Source organism: Neopsephotus bourkii, unplaced genomic scaffold, assembly GCF_033783945.1.
Source record: "Neopsephotus bourkii isolate Nb327-2 ecotype Australia unplaced genomic scaffold, CSIRO-AGI_Nbou_v1 NB_1663, whole genome shotgun sequence".
Lineage (NCBI taxonomy): Eukaryota > Metazoa > Chordata > Aves > Psittaciformes > Psittacidae > Neopsephotus > Neopsephotus bourkii.
In genome coordinates this window covers 1,989,489-2,012,571 of record NW_026902137.1, presented here as the reverse complement: position 1 = coordinate 2,012,571, position 23,083 = coordinate 1,989,489, and the positions used below count along the sequence as shown (strand labels likewise).

The 23,083-nt window shown below is 41.1% G+C and overlaps 1 protein-coding gene across 4 annotated transcripts in view; it reads left to right on the top strand.

The window, feature by feature from the left end:
- Positions 1–23,083, top strand: part of LOC133224180 (cadherin-4) — a 454,909-nt gene that overhangs the window by 253,260 nt on the left and 178,566 nt on the right. The gene's annotated exons all lie outside the window — the stretch shown is intronic.

Here is a 23,083-nt window from a genome sequence, read left to right as displayed (position 1 = left end):
TAAACCTTCCGTGCCTCTGCTCATCCCAAATAAACTTGTCACCTTTAATCTGCACAAGCAGAGGTGAGCTGTCACACAGAAGGGTAGAAAAGGGAGTACGGTGCAGAAACATTTGAGGTACCATTGAATTAAAAGGAGAATTTCTTAAGTTTGCCCATGTGAAGGGAAACAAAACTTTAAACATTTTTGGGGGGAGGGTAGTATGTGAATTGCTCATCTCTTTGGCACTTAAAACAATGTAGAAACTAAATCATGTTTCTGTGCTCTCGTGGCCAGCTGCAGTGACTGCCTGCTCAGACTTGCAGGAGAGCATCGCTCAGATGGGTTCTGATGGGCAGCACAGTGCTGAAATGAACATCAGTTTCCCATTAGAACCAAATGCTTCCTGGTGTCTCTACAAGCTGTGGTGTATGTGAAATAAAAACCTCTGACATTTATGAGGTTCTTTACAGTATAGGAGCAAACATTTACTCTTAGTGTCTTAATTTCATATGGCCATTTTACTTGCTGGGTGCATTCAGTGACATCCTTAAAGAACAGGAGAGACATTAAAGCACTACACTGAATTGCTGGTAATTTGTATAACAGAACTCATTCTTTTCTTATCATTTACCATTTTATGAACATGACATTGTGAACAGATTTGACTTCAAAGTGCACTTAGGAAATAGCAGTGCATGCAGGCTTTTCCAAGTCATCTCAGAGTGAAGTTAGGCTACTTCCTATCCAGTGAAAGTCTGGAATAAAACATTTTAAAATAAAATAATTAGGAGATGCTGCAGCTTAAATGAGCACAGCAGTAATAATAAAGGTGGGTACTCTCAAACATTTAACACAGTGGGCTGTACATTTGCACCATGCAAATGCAATCAGAGGAAGGAATATAGAAAGTATTTCAGGAATAGAAATGAAAATGAGTCCGTTGAAAGAAACAAGGTTTATAGAAGAAATGATAGCAAGTCATTAGACTGACAGGAAAGACTGACTAACCTCACCTGTGTCCCTAAGAAAGTTAGGAAATGGATGAGGAAGAGTTGTTGTTGTAAGCTGGGCCTCCCCTGTTCACACTTGTAATCTTAACCATCTGTAATAGATAAATCACTGAATGTTTTCTAAAGACAGTAGGTGAGCCAGTATAAGAGTAGCTCAAATCAGAAACTACAAATGAAAATGACCAGAAGTGCAGGATGGATTTTAAATCAGTGCAACCACTAAATTGTGTCGGGAGTGGGGACTACTCAATTAAAAAATGCTTTCAGTGTCTGCTGCCTGTTCCCTTGTTCAGTTTTCCTGGTTTCAAGTCAAATGTGAATAGAGATAAGCCTTTGCTGGTATTAAAACATGTAACAGACAAGTGAGTAAGGACTGTGTATCTTTATATTTGCAGCTACGGGAGTTCGTGCTAGGATTGCAAGGTGATTACAGGATATGTTACCAATTTTAATCTTCTCCAGGTAGCAGGCTGCTTGGGACATGACAGTTGTGGTCAGGATCTTGCACTGTACACCTGGGGTCTTTGTGTTCACTCCCCATTTTTTTTGGAGGCTGAGGAATATGAGTTCTGCACTTTCAGTGTGTTTGAATGTCTTCAGGGGATGTTATACAGAAATCCTGTCCTGGATGATGATCGTTCTTACTGTTTTCCCTCTAAGGCACTTAGATACTAGCTGTTCCTCATCAGATGCTAAGGGCGTCCCTTCCCTTCCTGCCAGAAGACCCCAGGCATGCAGCACTGCATGTGCAAGAACAGAATACAGCTAACCACTAAACTTGGATTGAAAAGATCTGGAAAGTCTTATCCTGTCATCAAACCATGTAACATTTCAGGGTGCAGTTCCTACTGCCGTTATGTGTAGATGAGCTGTGAGACTTGATCATGCACCAACGCTTGTTAGTGGAAATGAGAACTGGATAAAATTGATGTTTCAGCCTGGTATGTTCCTATGTGCTTTAAAATCTTCAGAATTAATCAGTGAATTGTCAGAGAGCTTCAGACTTGCTATTTTTTTAATAGCATTTTTTATTACTTACTAATTATAAGGTAGAAACGTGTGAGGCACCTCTAGTATTATAGTTCCCTAAGTCAATTGGAGCAGAAGGTCACAATAAATTGCAAAGTTATTAAGTGTGTAGTTTGCTGGAGACATAATGCTTATCATTATAAAGCATGGGAATACAGATACTCTGGTTTTTTTAATGTCCACAGATGGCACAAGCTAATTATTCTCATTTGTATAGCACCTTACACCTCTGTAGGTTTTTTTTCAGAATGTTGAAAAACAGATGATCACGTCTGTTTTTGTAGCTGTGTGAGAGTTTTTCATTAACAAGATCAGGCAGGACCATCTGTGTGTTCTAGTAAAAAGTTTACCACCAACAGTGAATTCAAAACTTTCAAACAATGGATGAATTCATAATTTGTCATGTGTAGATACAGTGCGTTGGCTAACAGCCCATGCAGCTTAGTCACAAGTCCCTGAATGCATTTCTTATGTCTTGCAAGGAAAAAATGCCGATCACATTCTGCATTGGATTATTGACCGAGCAAGGTGTTTAGGTTTGTGCCTTTTATGTAGGTACATGTGTTCACCTGGACCACCTGCAGGTACCTCATTCAGTATTGTCAGGGGAGAGGAATGACCCTAAAGGATGCTTGGCTTCAGAGAAGCAGCTTTCTCTCCCTCTGTCTGTGGAGATGTAGGAGGTAGCCAGGAAGCTACAAAGGGAATCTGCAAAGCTAGTTTTACATCATAGCTTATGTGATTTCTCCTCTCCTGCATTGAACCCAGCAGAAGGACAGGCAGCTCCAGGTAAACCTTGCTGAAAAAATGCTGCACAGTGTAACTTCAACCTAAAGCAAAATCTGACTGGGACATGGTAATGTTGAATACAGCTGATGATGGAATCAAAGTGTATGGGAGTTAATTGTCTGCTCACTGTGATTCTTCAAGAGTGTTGTCCCTGTCCTTTCACACTTCCTATGCAGTTTCACACTGCCCCAGCATTTTCACACTCACCAGCTGCCTCTCCCACTTCCCTTTGCTTGGGTTCAGCACAAAGAAGCAAAGTGCTTGGCGGCAGGCAACCTTATAACTGCTTCATGCAGTCCCTTGTGCAGTACAGATCCATTCTGTGCCACTATAACTGTCCCCAAAGTGTGGCAAATGCCCCACAAAGCAAGCAGCCAGTGAGGCAAGCCCCTTGCATCCCCAGTCCAGAGTTATTCTGCAAAAGGGATGGGTCATAGTGTGGACAGCCAGCTGGGTAGATAGTGCTCAGCATGGGAAGTTGTTTGGAATAGACAATAAACAGGGAAAACAGACGGAGGCAGAGATGTCTATGTATTTTAATTGTATTTCATCACTTGTAATTTCAGTGTGTTGGGCACAGCCTGGAGTGTTGGATGGGTGCTTGACAAATACTTAGGAAATCAGTGATTTGTAACCCTGATCATACCAACTTTTCCAGTGTAATCTCTGGCTTGTGCGTCTCCCTTGTGAAGTTGTCAGCAGTTGCTCAGAGGCTGTATGGCTTGTTAGCTATAGATGTGTATGGCTTGTTAGAGGTAGAAATGTATCTTGTCTTTCCAAGGGAAGCATTAATAATTCCACGTTGCAAATTAAGGAGTTCATTTAAGTCTCTCCCAGCATTCCCATGAAAAATTGTGGCTTATACGCATGCATCCTCAGCCAGTCTTGTTTTCACTAGAACACACCAGTTTGAGAGAAGATTTCATTTCAGAGTGTGGCTCTTTAATGCGAAGATACCTTTCTGTCCTGCATAATTAGTATACTTTGGAGTCAGCTCAGGTGGGGTTGTCAATAGCTCAGTGCTTGGGCTGCTCTCAGGTTTAGTTTTATTGAGAAACTTAAAACTTACCCCACTCTAAAATGGGTAGTTTCCAACATCCCAGTAGCCAGTGGGAAAACAAGGGTCCAATGCTGCTTGGAGTGTTTCATGGTTTGGCAACTGTCAGCTGGGTTTTCTTGGATGAACCATGTAACTTTTCTCCTTCTGAGGTCCCTGGTTTTGAAGAGGGTGAATGGTGATGGTTTTGTACCACAAAGAAGCTTTTTTGGATTTTATTTAATGACTGGCATGTTTTGATATCCAGGGATGAAGTCTTACTTGAATTATTGTTTTGTGAGATTATTTGGTTTAGAATGGCGTGTGAAGAATTTCTTCACATATATTTCATCTTCTCTTGGTGTCCTTCATCTTCCTTGTTCCTATGTCCCAATGTAATTATAAAATGTTCCCTTAGAGAATAAAAATTGTAAGCAGACTCTTTTAAGCCTTGCTTAAAATTTGGAGAAGAGGGGGCTCCTTTTGTCACTTCTTTTGTTACTTTATTTGTACCGTAATGGTATTTGGCAGCTGCAGTTGTCAACACCATTGTAGTAAGAGCTGTACAAAATACATACAAAAAAACTTGATCCTTGCCCTTGTGGGTTTGCCATTCCAGTGTAAGATGGGACACGTTTGATGAATTAGGACGGACAGATGGGGTGAGTCCTCAGAAACAGAGACCGCAGTTTCTGCACAAGAGGCAGCCATCCAGCACGCCAGCTGCCTAGCCACTATCAGGACTTCTTTTATCTGCTCTGACAAAGGAGGATGTTTGAAGGAGGAAAATGTGAAGGTACCATTGCTGCTGGCTCACCAGGAGCTCTTCCAAAATGATAGAGCATCAAGGGAGAAATGAAAAAGCTACTTGGTTGAGAAAAAGAGGAGCAAATGCCAAGGCTGCGGTGGCATAGGAGAGGGGAGAAGCATTTGAGGGGTCAGACACTGACCTGCTACTTTGTGTGATGGAGAAAGGGGACCCGGGGATGGGCAACGAAACGAAGCAGCATGGTGGAAGGGACAGCCAGGAGATGTGATCCTTACTGGGGGCTTGGAGCTGGGCTTGAACAGATTGAGATTGCATTTATGAAAATGAGAGGGGCAAGGGAAGCGGGGGGTGAAGCTCTACAAGCAGTGTTAATGAATGTATTTTTATTATTACAGTCCTATTTTTGTTGTAAATATAGCTGGTTGTAATCCATTTTGCTAATCCAACACCCAACCCACACCCCAATGGTGGAATGATTCATTTCTTGGCTGGCAGATAGTTTTGTTATAAGAAGATAACCTTCTAAAAATAATAACTAGAACAGTTAGGTAAAATATTCTCCAGCCATGGAGTTCATTTTCAGATTCTGCCATATTTGCAAAAAAAAAGTTAAACCTTCAGGGTATAATAATTTCTCCTACGATTCAGGGATTTCACATCCATATACAAAATGTTCTTTGCTGCATGCTTTTGTTACTTACCCTCTGTGTATGTGGTTTTAATGATAGGCATGCTTCCAACTAGTACCCAGCTTCCTGCTTTCTCATTAAAAGCAAGGGCTAAAGACAGATCAAATGTTATGGTGAGAAGATGTGTCACAGGTAGGAAAGAAATCCAGAGAAAACCTATCCTGGTTTGATACTTACTCTTTCTGTTACAACCTGAAAGGTGTTATTAACTAAAGCATCATTCCTGTAGTTATCCAAAGGTATAATTGAGAATAATTTTGCAGACTGTGTTCTTTTGTATTTAAAATTAATCAAATAGAAGGTATTTATTCATGCCTTTACCCTCACTAAAAGAAAGACCTCTGGTTACTTTTAACCAAGGTTCCCAGCCTTAATAGTTATGCTATAAGATGATCAATAGCCTGGTAATGAGCGAACTCTCTTCACCATAGGAGGTGAGAATATTGCTATGGGTGTGCTCACTTTAACTCAGTACTGTGGGATGATAAACTACCTTTTAATAGAATATTAACATTAATCTAAACAAGATGAGTGGAGCAAAGCATTGTACCAATAAGCTTGCTCAATTAAAACAGATGGTCTTCCATGCTGCATTCCATTATGTTAATAAACCCTCCCTTGCATACCCACACACTTGTATGTGCTCGCGTGAGCTCTTCTCTTCTGGTTACAAGCACTGTGATACATATAAATCTGCTTAGCTTTGTGCTGTAGTGCTTATTTTGTCATCTTTTACTCTGAGAGCTCTTCAGAATTTCATATTTTTCAAATTATTTCTGAATGATTAACACAAGATCTTTACATTTTCTTCTAATTACGCGTCTGTCATTAATCTTCACTATTTCTTTTGCCCCAGGCATATTAGAGAAGGTGGAGAGTGATACGATTCAGCAATTAGAATCGGCTGTAAGCATGATTAAGGCTGTCTAGAATCAGGGGAGAAGAAAAAATCCAGGACTGCAGCAACACTGATGTGTAGTGTTAGGCAAAATTAATGATCAAACCTTGCATCCTAGCATCTTAATGTTGTCTCAGGCAAAATGGCTTTACATTTGGAAGTAAAGCACAGTCACAATCTAATCACTATTTTTTTCCCCCAGACAAGCTTTTACTGTTCATTACTAGAAGAAACAGTTTTGTTTCTTCAATAATGATTTTTTTTTTTCCAGGGCTGAAACACTGCAAGAGTCACGTGTATTAGGAGGCTCTAAGCTTTATAGAATTTTTTTTTTATTCCTTGCTTTAAAGAAACATCTTAAGGAGCAATTCATCTCTAATGCAATCCTTTCAGCTCAAATCAGCTAAATTAAAAGGTGGCGTAAACAGACATGAATTCACCTCATGTCCCCACACCCTGCCTTGCTGCTAAAATGGAAGAGAATAAGTCAGTATTCTATCCATCTAGAGCTAAGTAGAATAAATCACTAAATAATGTTTAGCTTAAGTTTGAAGGCTCAGAGCTTCCAGGATGTAGCAATAGAATAACAGTTTCTGCTTTCTCTTTCATTTATCCCTAGCATACTCTTTGCAGACTTGATCAACTTTTGGTCATCATTCGCCATTCAAAAAGTGTCAGAAAACTGCCTAAATTCACAACTAATGGAGATAAACCCTGCTCAGGAGGCTGCAGTGTAGCTGCCTACCAGCCCTTTGGATGCTGGTTATTTAGAGCAGCCTTAGCCTGCTATGTGTTGGTTTGGTTTTCTCTGTTCCCTTGTAGACTAGGTAGAGTTTCAAAAGATAAAGTGATGGTGTTTGTTTGCCAAGCTGACTTCCTCAGTATCATTGAGTGCAGCTGAGGACCTTTATCCTTCAGTCTTCCCTTTAGATATAAAAGTGAAAACCATACAATGGCACATAATGCTAAATGGAACCAAGATTTTCAAGACTGGCACAACCAAGCTTTGGGGCAAGAGGTTACAGAGGGCACAAGCACTTTCTGTGGCTCTTCGGTGGGATGTTGAGTAATAGGTGAATAAAGTTCATTAATCCCTTAGTTGTTTTCCTGCTTTCTTTGAAATATTTGGCACTGCTTTATTTTAAGCTCCCTTTTAAATCAAAATGCCCCAAGTGCTTTTCCTGTACCCAGAAACAGAAAGGTGACTATGGAAAGGAAACAGTCACTGAAAGAATGGCCATGTGTCTGCTCTGTGTTTCAGGTATGAATAATTTTTGGGGAAATACTCTCTTGAAAGCCAATCTGCCTGGTAGATTTCAATTTGGATTTGGGAAACAAGATTATAGGGTGAACAGAGGTTACTAAGTATGGATGGTGACTGGAAACTGATTGATGGATATGTACACCACTGCTCAGTCCACTGTGACTTAAATGTAAATGAAGTTTAATGTAAAATTATGTGTGATTGACAATTCATTAACTATGGTATAAAGCCAGCTAATATGCTGATAAGAGTGTTGGCTTTTCATTTCTCAGGTTCCATGGCTAGCTTTTCCATAAACTAGAGGCTGAGGTGTAGTTTCTAACTCAGAAATACCAGCTTTGCACTAAAGAAAAATGAGCAGTAAATCACAGGAGAAAGGAGGAGGTGTTTTAGGAGTGAAAGGCTGTTTCAGAGGATAAGCTTTCTACCCTTAAAGCTCATAGAGTTTGCAAGATAAGGGTTAGCTCATGAAGAAATATCTATTTGGTTCCTAGTAATAGGGAATGCAGAGGCTTGGTGTGAGTCGTCAATCATTGTCAAAAACAAGCAGTGCCACACAAGGACAAGAGCTGTGTGAAGTGAGCTGCAGAGCAGCATCTCACTGATTTCCCTAGCACCAACAGAGCATAGCTGAACGGGATATTGGTCCTTTGCTGCTTAAGCAGCCAGAAATAACAGGGTAGGGAACTAACATATAATATCAGTGCTCCACAGGGGCGTTCTGTAGCACAAATACCCAAGGAGAAGGGCTGTGGAAACATATGACAGTGGTTTTAAGCAAGATAGTCTGTATTTTTCTTTAAGAAACTACTGGTTGGGGGATCTTCTTCAGATGGTGGCATTGTTTTCTGCTACCTTCTCATTTTATAGCGTCAAACCCTTTGGTGCTGAAGGAAATAAGCAGCTGTCAGGCCAAGCATGCTGCAGATAGGTGTCACGAAGGTATCCTGGCTGCCTTCACGTGCCTAGCCTTGAACACAAAAATAATCAAGGCCACATATTCCAGTAGTGAAATACAGGATATTTTTAAAATCCCAGGACCCTGATATTTCATACAGACAAGATAAAGTTGTCCATATATCATGGAGCATGAATCCTCACTGAAGGGCTCATTGAAGTTTATATCCACTTTTGAACAATTTTCAGTAATAAATTCAGATGACAGAGTGTGGACTTTTGCTAGTATTTACATGCAAGAAAAAGAAAATACTTGGTTGGTTATTTTGGCAGCCACATTCCAAACAGTGATATGTCCTTAGCACCAGACTACTTATCAGAAACTTTTGGGGATTAGAGTAATCAAAGGAACAACTGGGTAAGCAGTAAGACCTCTCTTCAGACAAATTGAGGGGAGTGACTGGTGAAATTTAAAAGGCATTTTATTTTTACAGAGCAGAAATGGTTTCATATTGAAGCTGTAAAGGATTCCTCATGGTTAGTTCCGCTTTTCTTTCCTGGTTTTTCTTGTTGCTTCTTCTGTTTGCCCAGTGGACTGAGTTGTTCATATTTCTTGTAAAGGCCAGAATGCCATTAAAACTGTATCAGTTATGGACTGAATGATAGTTTTCTTGTTTCTTATTTCAACTTTTTCCAAGTTTTTTATTAAAAAAAAAAAAAAAAAGAAAAAAGTAGAAGATGGTTAATTTTAGTAGACATTTGGGGGAATGTTTTGGTTGATTGATTCAGGTGTAGTCCCTGGTAATAGATATGAAATTCCTGGTTGTTGTACTTCATATTGTCACTGCAGGCATAGAACAGGAGGGAAATTTAGGACGGGCAAAATTCTTCATATATCCTGTGCCAAAATCCAACATATAATCTGTTGCTGGGTCAATTCACTCCAGATATTGTAGACACTAAGGGCAAAAAAGAAGCAAAATTTCCCTTGTAGGCTAAGCCAATAGTATGAGCCATCCCTATGCATAAATATTTTATTGGTTTAATGAAGTCTGTTCATGCAAGCAGATTTTATAGAATATCCTGCTTTTCCTATAAAGGGAGTCTGATTTTTTTGTTGTTTTGTTATTGGATGGTTGCTGGGGCTTTTTTTTGTCTTATCAGATAGTGGAAAAGTAATGTGATTAATGAACAACTTGAATTATTTGGTAAAAACTGAGATAAACAAGTGCCCATTCTTCCTCTCTTTGCATATTAGCTTAAATTGAGACTTGATGAATAATTAAATGGTAAGAATTAAAACTTGTGATCATAGCACTGCAGTATAAATCAATGCGTACAAGTTCTGTGAAAAGATTTATTTTAGGAGTTGGAATAAACCTGAAGGTGGAATTTCATCATGTTACTAAGGAAGTGTTTACACTGAGCTAGACATTACTGACAGCAGTAGCTGACAGTCCTTACTGAGTCCTGGTCTTGGAAGAAACTGCAAATGTGTGTTTAAAAGTTTTGAGATGGTGCTACCCCTGTTAGTAACACTGAGCCAACTCGGCATCCTCCTATGGTCAGTGCCAACTGCTCCCCTCATATCTGTAAGGAGAGGATGAGTCTCCAGCCAAGGTGTCTTCATCACTCTGTGGTACCTATTCGTAAGTTGGGATTGATATATCTGGAGGCTGTTTTACACAGTGTGTAGTTTGTAAAAGAAATGGAAATCAAGGTTTGGTAGGGCTTTCTTTGCTGCCATTCATCACGCTCATTTAACCTTTAAAATACATGAGCCAGTCGATGTTTCTTTTTCAACCGATCAATATATAAATAAACAAATAATTAAATGACAACCTCATAGCTGACTTTTATGTCTTCAAATGGCCTGACTTTCTGATGTCAGCTTGAAACTCTCACAATTGAGCTGATGTGAAAGGAGAGCAGACAGCATGATGATGGGCAGTACTGAGAAAACCTGGGATATGTTATATTTTAATCATGTTTCCTCTAGGAATCACTTCAGAATGACAAGTAGTGAATGTCAGTGTGGATTTGGAAGAAGAGAAGGTATTTGTTTACATGCAAAACTTTTTAATTACAAAATAGTTATAGAGACAAGGAATATCTTACATTCATATTACTCCAGCCAGAGGGTTTATTGGTAAGCAGAGGAGGGTTCAGCACACAAGTCTTGCTGTGTGCTGACATTGGGGTGAGGGAATATCAGCTATCAGCTTGTTCTGCTTTCCAATTTCAGCAATTCAGACATCTGTAGCAACTTCTGTTTTCCATCATACTCCCAGAAATTCTGTGTCGTGAGTAGGACAGGATTTCTACATAAGTGCTTGGATCTAAGCTGCCCAGTCAGTGCACTGGGCTTAGGGAGAGAGCTGCTGCTCCTTGTGGAGGGTGTTTGTGTGGGACCACTAAACATTTTCAGAAGACTCAATCATTTATAGAAACATTATGACATTTCCAGAATGGAGTTTAGTCTTTTTGTAAGATGGGAAAAAGGTTGGTTGGGTTTGCCACGTCCTTGTTTTTTACAGAATTAGCTTCGATGGATGAAGTGGTGGCAGAGAGTTTTGAGGTTTGCAAGTGGTATTTGTTTATTGCATTGTATGTTATTTTATGGTGGTAACTGTTCAACCATACAGATTAAAGTCACTTCTAAGTCAACTTTTAAAGATCAAGAGCTTCATCAGAAAAAAATGTAGGCAAGAAACATCTCAGTATGAAAGATTCCAACTATTGCATTCCTGATTGTGTTTGTCTTACCCAGGGGACAAAGAGTGTTTCATTCTTCAGCCACAGCCTAGATCCGTTAAGTCTGCTGAGGACATGCCACCTCAGAGAGGTTCTTTAGGATATCAACACCTGACCATTGAAACTGGCTCAGCATGCCCCAGACAGCCCCCAGAGACAGGCAGAACGGTACAGTAATGATTGAGTTTTATTTGTAACCAGACTGGTTAACATGAGGCTTGCTTGCTAATCAGTGGTTTCAGTACTGCTTTTTCTTCCTAAAAATTCAGCAGACAGATTTCCTTAATAAAGGCCATATGCGTATTTTTAAGTATATTTTTGTACTATTTTTAGAGAGGGCTTTTGGTCTGCAGTTAGTAGCATAGAAAAACATCTACATGGGTAAAACAAATACAAATGTAATGGTTACAAGATCTATTCATAATTAAAATCGAAGGGGAAAGAAGACATGCAATAAATCAGAGCTGGTATGAACCAGATATTGTATATTTTGGCCAGTGGTAGAACTCCATGTGGCTCTTGATCAGGCTGATGCTTTGTGGACAATAAAATACACTTTTCTAACAGCATCTGCTTGCCTGCATGTCTTGTGCCAGAGCTCACACACCTCTGTCATTTGCCGCTGCTCAGCTTAAAGGTGGCTTCCTTTTAGCCTTCTGCAGTTGGGTAGTTTATGCAGCTTGGGAGTTTCAAAAAGCTTTAAAATGGAGGAAGAAAGGATTTGTTTTCTGTGAGTGACTGCAGAGGTAGTGGGATGCTGCTGAGAAGTATCACATCCTGCTTCAAAGGGATGTGCCATTGTTGCAAGCGTTTCTTAAAAACAGTTCTGTTTTAAAAGCAAAGTAAAAAAAGAACACGTGGTATATCAAGGCTGATGCTATCTGCGCTCAGGAGCAATTTGATCATAACCCTCTTTGTATCTGTCTCTTCCTCTGCCTGAAGTTCCTTGCCTTAAAATGAATTTGTTCCTGAGACTACTCACTGGGGTAATCTAAACTGGTCTTCGCTATCAGCGACACGTGTATAATGACATTTTACTGCTTGTCTTATCCAGCATGTCTGAGGAATCCTACTGCTAATTGTTGTCTTATCAGCTGCCCACGCAGCCCTGGGGGAAGATGTGGATCCGGGGCTCATACAGTGAGCGTGGGAGACGTATCCCTCCCGTGGGAGCTTCTGCTTCCCAGTCCCCTCTCAATATGTGTGGGGAAACAGAGGCCAAGGTGGGCTCTGAGTGACCAACAGCTCTGCACACAGGATGCTATCGATAGGTGGTAAATTGTAAATTATACTGCAGCAAGTCAGTGTTTTCCTTTTGGATTCTGGGTTTTGTGTGCTTTTGGAAAGCATTTGGCAGCCACAGCAAGTATGTTTACAAAAAGAGCAGAACTGGTAAAGTTCAGGTTCGTGTTTGGATTCAGCCCCAGCAAACTGAAGCTGAAGCTGTGCCAGACGTTTGAAGCTGCCAGACGACAGTTCATCTCAAACAGAAAGCTGAAGAGGGGGAAAGAAATTTGTCAAATGTATTCCATGTGGAATTTCAGGCAATTTAATTTGATTCACTACACTCTGAAATGTCTTGGACTTCCCTATTGTTTCTTTGCTTTAACACTAAATTTGATACCTTCTGGGATCGTCGGTGCTTTGTGCTGCATTTGTCACGTTCTCTAATTTACTAGCTTTAGTCTCTCTCCCTGTTTTAATTGACGGTGCTGAGCCCTGCCAAAAGCACTATGTTAAATTTAAGGTTGCTAGTTGAATCCTGAGTTAATTCTTCAGGCAAGGAGAGTGCTGCCTTTCTGTTGGAGACCACTGTAGTAAGGGGCAGAGGGGGATGAGCATGAAAGAGGACAGGGAATATTACAGTAAGCTTCATTCCTGTGTGTGTTGGAAGCATCAGCAGCTGTGCCATGGCTGCAGGGATGCAGTTGTCAGGACATGGCCCATTCAAGAATGGCTGCAGGGGCAAGTAGCTTCATTTTTATTCAGTGATGACCAACATCAGAGAGCAAGGAGATGGGTTTTATTGTGGGTTTGCTTTTCCAGTTAATTTCCTGCTCTGTGGCTGAATTTCATGTGAGTTCAGTGGACACTGGGGCCCAGCCCTGGGGCAGGATGCTATGACTCTACAACAATGCAGCTCTGCCATCTCTCAACTTGCCTAGTATTTGTTACCCACTCAAGTACAGCTTGGGCATTGAGGCCACTTTTTCTTCTGCTCCCTCTGACCAAGTGCCAGAAACAGAACCCAGAGCCTTCATCTGGAAATAAAATTCTCTGGATTTGTCTAAATATCAGAGCAATTGTGGCCACCAGGTACCAAGCTGGTTTATTCTACCTGATTTTAATTTCTCTCGAAGCTTCAAGACTTGTGAGGTTCTAGCTGAAGGTAAGGGCTGCAGCTGCTTTTTGTGCAGGCAGATGAGCAGAGGTGCACAGAAGCTTCAAGTTAAATATAGCTACGCTGCCTTGATTCCTATAGGTAACAGAATTTTCCATTTCTAATGTTCTTGCTTGAAACACCTTTCTATTTACTGCACTGTGATTTCACTTTCTGGACCAATGCACGTTAGCTCCTGAGCCAGGCTAAGGAGGACGAGAACAGTCAAGCCCAAAGTTGTCAGTGTTTACACGCAAGTCAAGTCCATGAAGAGTTCCGTGCCTTTACTGGTGTGTCTTGATTTTTTTTCCCCATGACATGTGCAGTCTCTGTTTCAAGGTGTTGAGAGTTTGTTTGTTTTGAAGAGTGTGAGGAGAGAGGAGCCTGAGGCTATCTGACACTGCTGCGGTTGGAGCATCTCTTTCAACTTCTTTTCCTAGGCTGAAAATGGCCTGTGCTCACTTCCCCCCCCCTACAATTTTCCTGCAGCTCCCCGTGTCTTTCAAATGCAGTTCTGGCAAGTTGAAAAGAGATCTGTCACAGAGAGGAAGAAGCCCCAGGGCTGGCAGGTCACCACTGGTGGGGCAGTGGAGCTAGCAGAGTGGCTATGGTTGTGCAGGAGCTGTGTGTGCTTGCCCGCTTCCCACCTCTGCTCTGGATGTTCCCAGTACCTACAGGGCCAGGCTCTCTGCTCTGCCCAGGAGTGCTGGGGAGAAGGTGCTTGATACAGCACACCCAGGGTTTCCCTCAAATACAGCCCCAGCCTCCCGATAGCTTCTCCCAGGGATGCTCCAGCCAACAGATAAGATGGGAGCAGCTGTTGTAATCTAGAGATTGCCCTGCAATTACATAAACTCCTCCCTTTATCCCATTAAGCTACCCTACAATCTTCAGTTTCTCCTCAAGAAATACATAGCAGTGTTTAAAATCTTCTCCAGTGTGGGTAGGTTGGCAAACATGAGAGTGTTGTGGAAATCATTAGTGCTAAGGCTAAAACTTCCAAAAGAAGTGCCCTGGGATTTATTTAATATGTGCTGTAGCAATAATAATTAATACACATCCTACTGCAGGTAACTGCCACAGCTTGCACTTTCCTCTGAAGCTGAGAAACTCATTGATTAATCTATGGGGTCAATCAGTCCATCTTGTTTAGAGAGTTAATCATAGAAAGCCTGTGCATCAGACCAAGAGCGAAACAGGTTTATTTACTGCTGCTTAATCAGAGAACCCAAACTCTCCTGTAGAGTGGTGAGAGGTTTGTTGCTACTTACCCTTTAATTGCAAAATGATCTCATTAGTGCCATGGTGAATGTCAGTACTGTCCTACAGATGCATGGAATTTAAAGAACAAAGGACAAAAATGGTTGCCTGTGAAATCTGAGCATTGGCCAGAAAGTGTGGTGCAATTGGTATCTGAAAGATTGCCCAAACCAAGCTTCTCTTTATTAGCCTTTTAATCAAAAGCTAAGTTAAAACATGAGGTCCACATCCCAGTAGCTTTTGGTTAACCTTACTGTTAAGAACAGAGAAGGACTGTCATAGTGAAACTATTGTGAAAGGATTTTTATCCAAGGATAAAGATGTCTATTGAAAACAAGAATGGAAGCCAACAGCATAATTACCGTGCCATTCACTGAAGAAGAGGGTAGTCCTCTGGGTTATCCCAGCTCAGAGTGCTTCATTGCAGGGGACTTCAGATCGTATTCTTGTCCTTCTTACTGGCCTCTGGCATCAGTCCCTGGCTCATTGTAGTTAATTTCTTAAATGTCTCAGTAGGGTAGAGGGATCCCAAATGGGCAACGAAACCACGATTAAAGCACTTGTTACCAATGAAGATGCTGGAAACCCAGAGGTGAGGTTGCAGACCCATGGAAAAGCCCTTAGGATAAAAATGTGGAAAACAGTGAAAAAGACCTCAAACATGGGGTGCTAATAGATGCAAGTTCATGCTCCTGTGCTGAAGAAAATGCTTGAATGTGAGTTCCACATCATGCAAATCCAATTCAGACTCACTGCCCTTTCAAATCTGGGTCGTATCTTTGTCATAGGAAGCTTCTGGCTTGGGATTTAGAAAATTGGGAATGAAAGGACTACTCTTATCCCAGTGCTAAATACCAGGAAGAGAACAGAGGAGAATATTCCCTTTACTAATACTTGTTTCTAATCAGATAAAAATAAGTGACAGTGTAGGAAGAAGCCCTCTTATAACTGCCAGAACATGTCGATTTATCAAATTTTTCCACTGTTGCTCTTTTTTGAGCTAGCCTCAGAGCTGACAGTGTATGTTTTACGGTGCAGCAAGGTAGATTGATTGATCCTAAATAGAAAAGCCTTTGGGGTCTCAAGCTGATGTTTTAGCTTTGGAAAAAAAACAAGCAAAGCATGTTAATGTGGAGAAAGGAGCCTGGTTTAATTGGACCAACTCCTGGCTTGCTGAAAATTAATGGCTGGCTGGCTGTTGCCAGAGTGATTCATCTTTTCTATCATGTTCTACAGTCCTTCTCTCCAGGGGTCTGTACTCCCCTCCAATTCCAATACCAAAAGTGAAATACACTTCCTTATTTTTACTTACTTAAAAACATGTATTTTAGTTGGATTGCCTTCCAGTAAATGAAAAATAGCACTGGTGGGAATATGAAGGAGGCAAGGCAGTGTCTGAGAATTGGGTTTTGTTTACTGTAGGGCTGGGTTTTGTTTCGTTTGAATGGGATTTTGATCTTTTTTTAATGTACTCTTAACTCCTCATTGTTACTGGCTGACTGTACAGATGACAGAATGACTTTCTAAAGGATCCTGATTTCACTGTGTTGAACTGTATTGTTCCTTTTCTTTTCATCTGGCCACAGAAACAGAAACCCTGTGTAAGCAAGAGCTGTTACAAGTGAATATAAAGCTGGAGAAGATGTTGAAAGCATTTAGGTGACTCTGGAAATGAAAAGATGAATTTTCCACGTAGCTTTATCAAGTCCACAAAATATTTTATTTATTTTGAATAAGTGCCTTGTGCATGACAAGGCTTGCCATTTTCCCCATGAAACCTATTGGAAGCAGTCCTGGCTTTGTGAAAGCAAAAGAGCCGATGAATGAACATGAGGCAGTTAGGAGTTCAGTAGTGTGTGCTCAAACCCTACATGGGTAATCTGATCATGGAGGGGGATGAGCCTTAGAATTTAAAGTGGGGAAATCCAAAATGTATTTTTAAATGTAAAATACTTTTATATGCCCTTTGACGTCTACTTTAATTCCCACTGGAGATGGATTGCTGCTCGTTTTGCTGATTCAGAGCAATCTCCAGTTGACTAGCACATGGAGTCCTTCTTAACAAGCATATATTAGGTTACGAATGCCTTGAATGTTGTGTTATTGCATATTCTATATAGGAGGATTCACTGTAACTCCAGATTACAAGAAGATAAAGAAAGATTTTGTTTAACATGGTTACGTATGGTAACTTGTCATGGTAATTTATTATTATTCCAGTAAGACAAATATTAGCAGTCATAGCTCAGAGATCATAAATAACGCACTGGGAAATTTGATGTAATTTTTCACATTGACCTGGGATATGGAAAATTGGGAAAATTGCAGCAGATTTCTGTACCATTGATTGCAAGAAAATAACATTAAGAACATGCTGAACCATGCTAACTATTTTCAGCAGATGACAGACTGGGGTGCAGTTCATTAATTCTCCTAATTCATTCATTCTTTTGGGGTTTTACTCCGAGAACACTTAACGGATAATCAATGCTTTGTGAAGCTGAGGGTGTAGGCATGCCTGCTTTCATGCGCATCCATATACCAACCCAAGTACATCCATTCATGTCCAACACTTTTTTGTATCAAAGCATTTTCTTAAACTGTATACTCTTAAACTTGATCACTAGGGATGTGTTTATTAGACCCTGAAGGAGCCGCTTGAATTGCTATTTTTTGCCTTTTAGCAGTAGAGTTTGGTTCTCCCTTGGTGTTATAAATAATAAATAAAGACACCGGGAGTTTATTAGTGTAATATTTTTTTTATGGGGACATGCTTGAAAATGTAAACTGTAAAATTAGTAACAGGAGGATGAAAATTGTGCGTTGTTTCTACCAGGTTTTACAGGCATCATCTTTACCTATTCATGTGGGGTTTGGTGGGTTTTTTTTTGTTGCACAGCAAGAGAAGGGCTCTGAGTGTTTTATTACCTGCAAGAAACAAATCTGGTTGTGTATTGTACCACATTGTGGGATTTACTGTAAGGAGGGATGGGACAGAAATGGGATTTTGGACTTATATGTAGCATAGTGTGTATGGCTCAAGTCAGTTTTTGTTTCCACTAAACACTGGCAGAGCAACATTTCTGGACTCTTTCAGAGTGGTCAGTAGCCTGTAGTAGCTGGATACATTCATCCTTTTAGCACAAGTGAAAATCTTTCAGCATTGGCCTTTTGTAGACAAGATATTTTAGTCACAGAACTCCACCATGTGTTAACATTTGCTCGTAGGACTCCCATTTTACAGAATGATTGCAATAATAAGTTGTGTTAATCTTTTAACCCAGTGCTAATTTGGAAATGCACCAGCAGTTTGTAGGGATAAGAATCTGCCTCTATTTGCTTTTTGAAGTGCCTGTAACAGTCTATTTTCCCCATTTAATATTTTTTTTCTTGTTAACTTGCGTGTGGGTGGTGGAGACAGCATCACCTGGCAGTTTAAATAAGAAACAGGGAGGCTGAATTTCAGGATTCAGATCCCAGATTTGCTGGGGATTTCCAGTGTGGCCATGGGGAATTCACTCACTGCAGGTCATTCCCACTAGTGTGAAACAGTTTTCTCATGGAATCGCAGAGGAATTTCATGAACATAAAGAAAGATGCTTGATAATGTGTCTATGTATAATTTTGTACTGCATACTTACTTAATGAAGCTTCCCAATGAGGCAAGCTCTTCCTGGTTCACATTATCACTTAATGGAGGAATTGGTTTGAGACAATCCAATGCAGTCGCAGGGTGCCCGGGTACACATACCTTCCCTTGGCTATCTGAGTGGTTTCATGCCTCTGCTTAGGCAACAGGTTCTTATCCACTAAGGAGCTGGGGTTTTTTATTTCTGATGTGGTGCATGCAGGAGAATGCTGGCCAGGACTGCCACCCCCCTGCAGAAGCCAGTGAAGATGGATGAGTGCAGGCATAAGGAGCGTCGGGGCAGAAGTGCCAGGGCAGGAATACAAGTGATTTGCTAAAGGTCACACAAAAGGGATATTTCCATACATGCTCAGGACTCTGCAGGTTACCCAAACATCTGAAATTTCCAGAGCTTGCAGTTAAGCTGTCCTCATCCTGACAGCGTTCGCAGAAGTGGTGCAAGGGGTGGATTTGGCAGCTTAGGTTTATCACAGCCGCGCCAGAGTGAAGGGAGCTGTTCAAGAGACACAACTTGAAAAGCAGATAGGATCCCGCTGTAAATAGTGGTGAATGTTTGCTGCTTTGAAGTTCATTGGGAAAGAAACATCTTTGCAGCTTTAATCCCCAAAACCACAGTGAAAAACTGAGTCCTGAAGGGACCCGTATCCTGAACCGAGGGATGATGTCCCGCCAGGAGGTATATCCTAATAAATAAGTATTATCCCTCCTGCTTTTCTGGCCCTGTGCAGCTTGCCAGAGGGAGCACTTTTTAATGGACTAGGAGAAGTTAAAGAAGAATCCAGAAGGGTAAAGCTTAAAGCGAATTCTGTGGTTTATACCATTTATAGTCCTATTAAATTCAATATATTTCTCAGACATTTGGGGGGCAAGGAAGTTCAGTGTATTCACACGTCTTTCAAGATCCTTGCTTGATCATTTGACTCTGTCCAGCTGGCTTAACAAGCTAAATAATAAAAGGGAACAATGCAAAACTTGTTGGATTTTTTTCCACCCTGTGTCTTTTTTGAAGAATGAAGAAAAATACCATTTTTTCCCCTCAGATGCCCAGCAGTTTGCTGCAGACTCCTGCAGCTTTTCCGCCCATCACTCAATACCTGTTTCAACATATCATTTTGTCTTACTTCCTGCTTTCATAGCGAAGCAATTAAAAATGATGAGGGTAAAGGGTTAAACCTATAAGCCTGCTAATGAGGGTGCCTTCTTGGTTTTCTTTTCATCAGGCATTTGATGCTGTTTCCAGCATAAGCTTTCGATAAGCATCACTGAACATTTTTCCAGCACATATTAAAAAAAAAGTGGGGTTTTTACCATCCTGCAGAAATGATAGATGTGTGGCTCCACTGTTTATCTGAAACCCTAATTACTGATGCTGCAGCTTTTGAATGTTAAATTCATGCAGTGTTCTTTAGACTTCAGGCTGGTCAAAGATGGATTTGTGTCCACAGAGAGTTCTAAGTCTAGTAAACAGAGCCAATATTTGTTTGCTTATTTATTAAATTATTTTAAAGTCAGGAGTTGTATCAGCTGCAAATTACGCAGACTTGGAGCTTTCCAAAGGAGAAAAAGGAAAAGGGAAAGTTTTCTGCCACTCAATGAAATTTTAATTTCTGTTTCCATGAGAGCAAAGAGTAGAGGTAAGAGGTGGAATTTGAAAGTACAGAGATCTCTTTTCCTTGAGCTATGTTATTTATTATAGAACAATAGCTTGATCTTTTTTTTTTCCCCAAACCTGTACTCATATCTTTGGAAAAATATCACGTATATATATTTATTATGTACATATATGTGATGTGTGTGTGTACATATAGACATATATATACAGCAGTGCATCTCAGTAGTTACACAACATCCCAAGGACTCATTTTCAGAGTGCAGCAAGGAGGATGATCAGCGACTGGTTTCCTAATGAGAGTCCTTGCAGGCATGTGATGAGTGTGAACAGTTCACCTATACTGTGTTGCAGATTGTGTTTTCTATGCTGTGTATAAACAGTGCCTACCGCACCAGCTCCACCTGACAGCCGTGAGCATGGTGATCCTTAAACTTCAGCCCTGATGAGTTTCTGGATCATTTCCCCTGTGTGGTTGACATCTTTTGCAAAGCCACTCTGGTGACCCATGCCCTGTTGCTGCTGTTCAGGAAGGAAATGCTATGGACTCCCTGTGTCCTTGAAGCTTTTTTGTGCCTGCAGCTCCTAAGGACTCTTCAAAGAGGAGCTGGCTGTGTTAATTCATTGCTGAGCATCCTTCCACCTGTGCTACCTGCGCAGAGCAGTGTGCAGCAGAGACGGTGCTTGTTTAAAAACTCAGACAATTCCTCTCAGGATTTTCTCTGTCTCCAGTCAAGTTTGTTTTAAACTAATGGAAGTAATTAGCGAGTCACAGAGGGACTTTGTCTGAGAGGTAGCCATTTTTAGATAATGGAGCATAAAAGTCGACACAGTGACATATGACACCATAGCAGCATATTGGAGCCACGTGCTGTGTCTTAAGCAGATGTTTAAGTACTTTGAATACTGGAATCGCTACATACACGTATAGGAAGGGATTTATTCTTTTTTTTTTTTTCCCTCTCAGACTACTAGTACACTGTAGGGCTTTCTTTTAATCTCGGTAAAATCAAAGTAAGCTCTGAATTGTTTTTAATGTGCAATCATTATCACGCCTTTCTCTCCAGATATCTCTTTGTATATGATCTTTGGATACTTCTGGAGATATAAATGGAACTTGCTTTTTACATTGCCATTACACAGCAGAGGAGTGCAATAACACACCATACAATGTTCTTTCTGACATCTCTGGCAGTGTTCAAGGCTGGGTTGGATGGGGACTTGGACAACATGGTCTAGAGTGAGGCATCCCTGCCCATGGCAGGGAGGTGGAACTGGATGATCTTAAGATCCCTTCCACCCCAAACCTTTCTGTGATTCTATGGTGTGGAGCTGAAAATAAATAATGTATTAGCAGCAAAGCACTTGATGTGCTCACAAACATTTATTGTAGCTGTGAATGCAGGGGAGACTCGCAGAAGTTCCTGAGAGATGAAGATCTCGCAGTAGGTGGTGTCTGGGGGCATGGGGTTTCTCCGTTAGGAGCACCAGCTGCCCCGTGGGTTTCTGAGACAATCCTGGTTTCTCTGGGTGTGCAGCATTGGTTCTTGTAGGTGCCACCAAACCATGTGTGTGTTTAACCTCATTCAGTGCTTTCATGAATCTTTATTTTTTGGGCTAGCCTAAAAACTGTGTCCTCAATGTTAAAGCAAGCAGGGCCTGGCTTGGGTCTGAGAACTGGCTTGGGATTGCCCACGTGGTTGGATTGATGGTGGCACCACAGAGTTTCGGAGTTAGCATTGACCATGCATTGTCCTCAGCAACCCACTGGCAAGTGAAAGCTCATTTGGGGAAATAAGAAATTTTGGCTGTCAGGTGATGAGCTTGTGCTGGTTGACCTCAAGGCCAGAGCCTTGGCTGGTAGTCCTCAGCACCAGCTGGATTTGGGTGGGATGGCTCACATGCAGCATAGCACCTGGCACCTTGAGAATGGCCTGAGCCCTAAATAAATATGTAGCATAGAAAGCCTTATTAAGATGTATGCTTATGATATGATCATAGTTATTGAGAGGTGCAGTTTAGTGAAGGGAATGGATTTTCCCTTCCTCCACTGCAGCATGCACCTCATTTCTCCATATTGTGATGGCACTGGAAGATATAGCAGGAGGACTGGTGGAGCAGTTTTCTGGCTGCTTTTTCCTTTTGCCTGTGCCATCCCTTCGGTATTTTTACTCAAATCCAGATTATTCCCTGATTGGGCTCAAAGCAGCGCTGCAGAAGCAGTCAGCTGTGGTATGGGAAAGGGGGACGGTTGGGGTTAAGCTGCCTCAGGAGCGACACTCTCCTGGATTGCCACTGCATCCCTTCTCCTCCCACCACAGCCAGTGTAGGTAGGATTCATCTGACTTAGTTTGTCTTGTGCAAAAATTAAGCATCAGCCCTGGGCCAGCAGGTTTTCCTTGTCTTGGAGCAGGCTCTGAGGCATCACTGCTGAGCACTCAGAAGCCACAGCATGAGAGAGCCCCAGTAGCAATCCAAGCTGGAAAGCTATATATCCATTCTCACTCACTTGAGATGTTTTTACGGGTACAATATGTTTTCCTTCACCACATGTGTGTTCCACCCCGTGGATTAGTCCAATGGCAGAAAGTGTTTTGTTTCCTGTGTGATTAGCTGCAGGTTCCATTTCCATCAGATTTGTCAATTCTGTCATATAATAGCGTTTTTCAGCCTAATGTATGTGACATGTTTCATAATGCCAATAAAAACAGTTTTCAAACCAGGCTGTGAAAGAATTTGACCAAAAAATCACCAAAAATACCATCAACTGGGGAGCTTTGATCTGAGAACTGAAGGCTTTTAAATGACACGTTGTGGTTTGTGAAGCAAAGTTTATGGTTCCTCTTTGCCGTAGCTGTAACATGGGGAGGGGTTGCCTAAGATGGGATTGTATCTGTGGCCGGGGTGGGGGGGACGGGACACACTGGTTCCAGCAGCAGGTGTATTCTGCAAAACAATTTAATTTTTTTCTTTATTTAATTTTCCTTTTGGTTTTATATTTCTGATAATGGAATTGTTATGGGCTTTTGAATTTCAGTTAAGAATGTGCAAATAGGCTATCTGGTAAG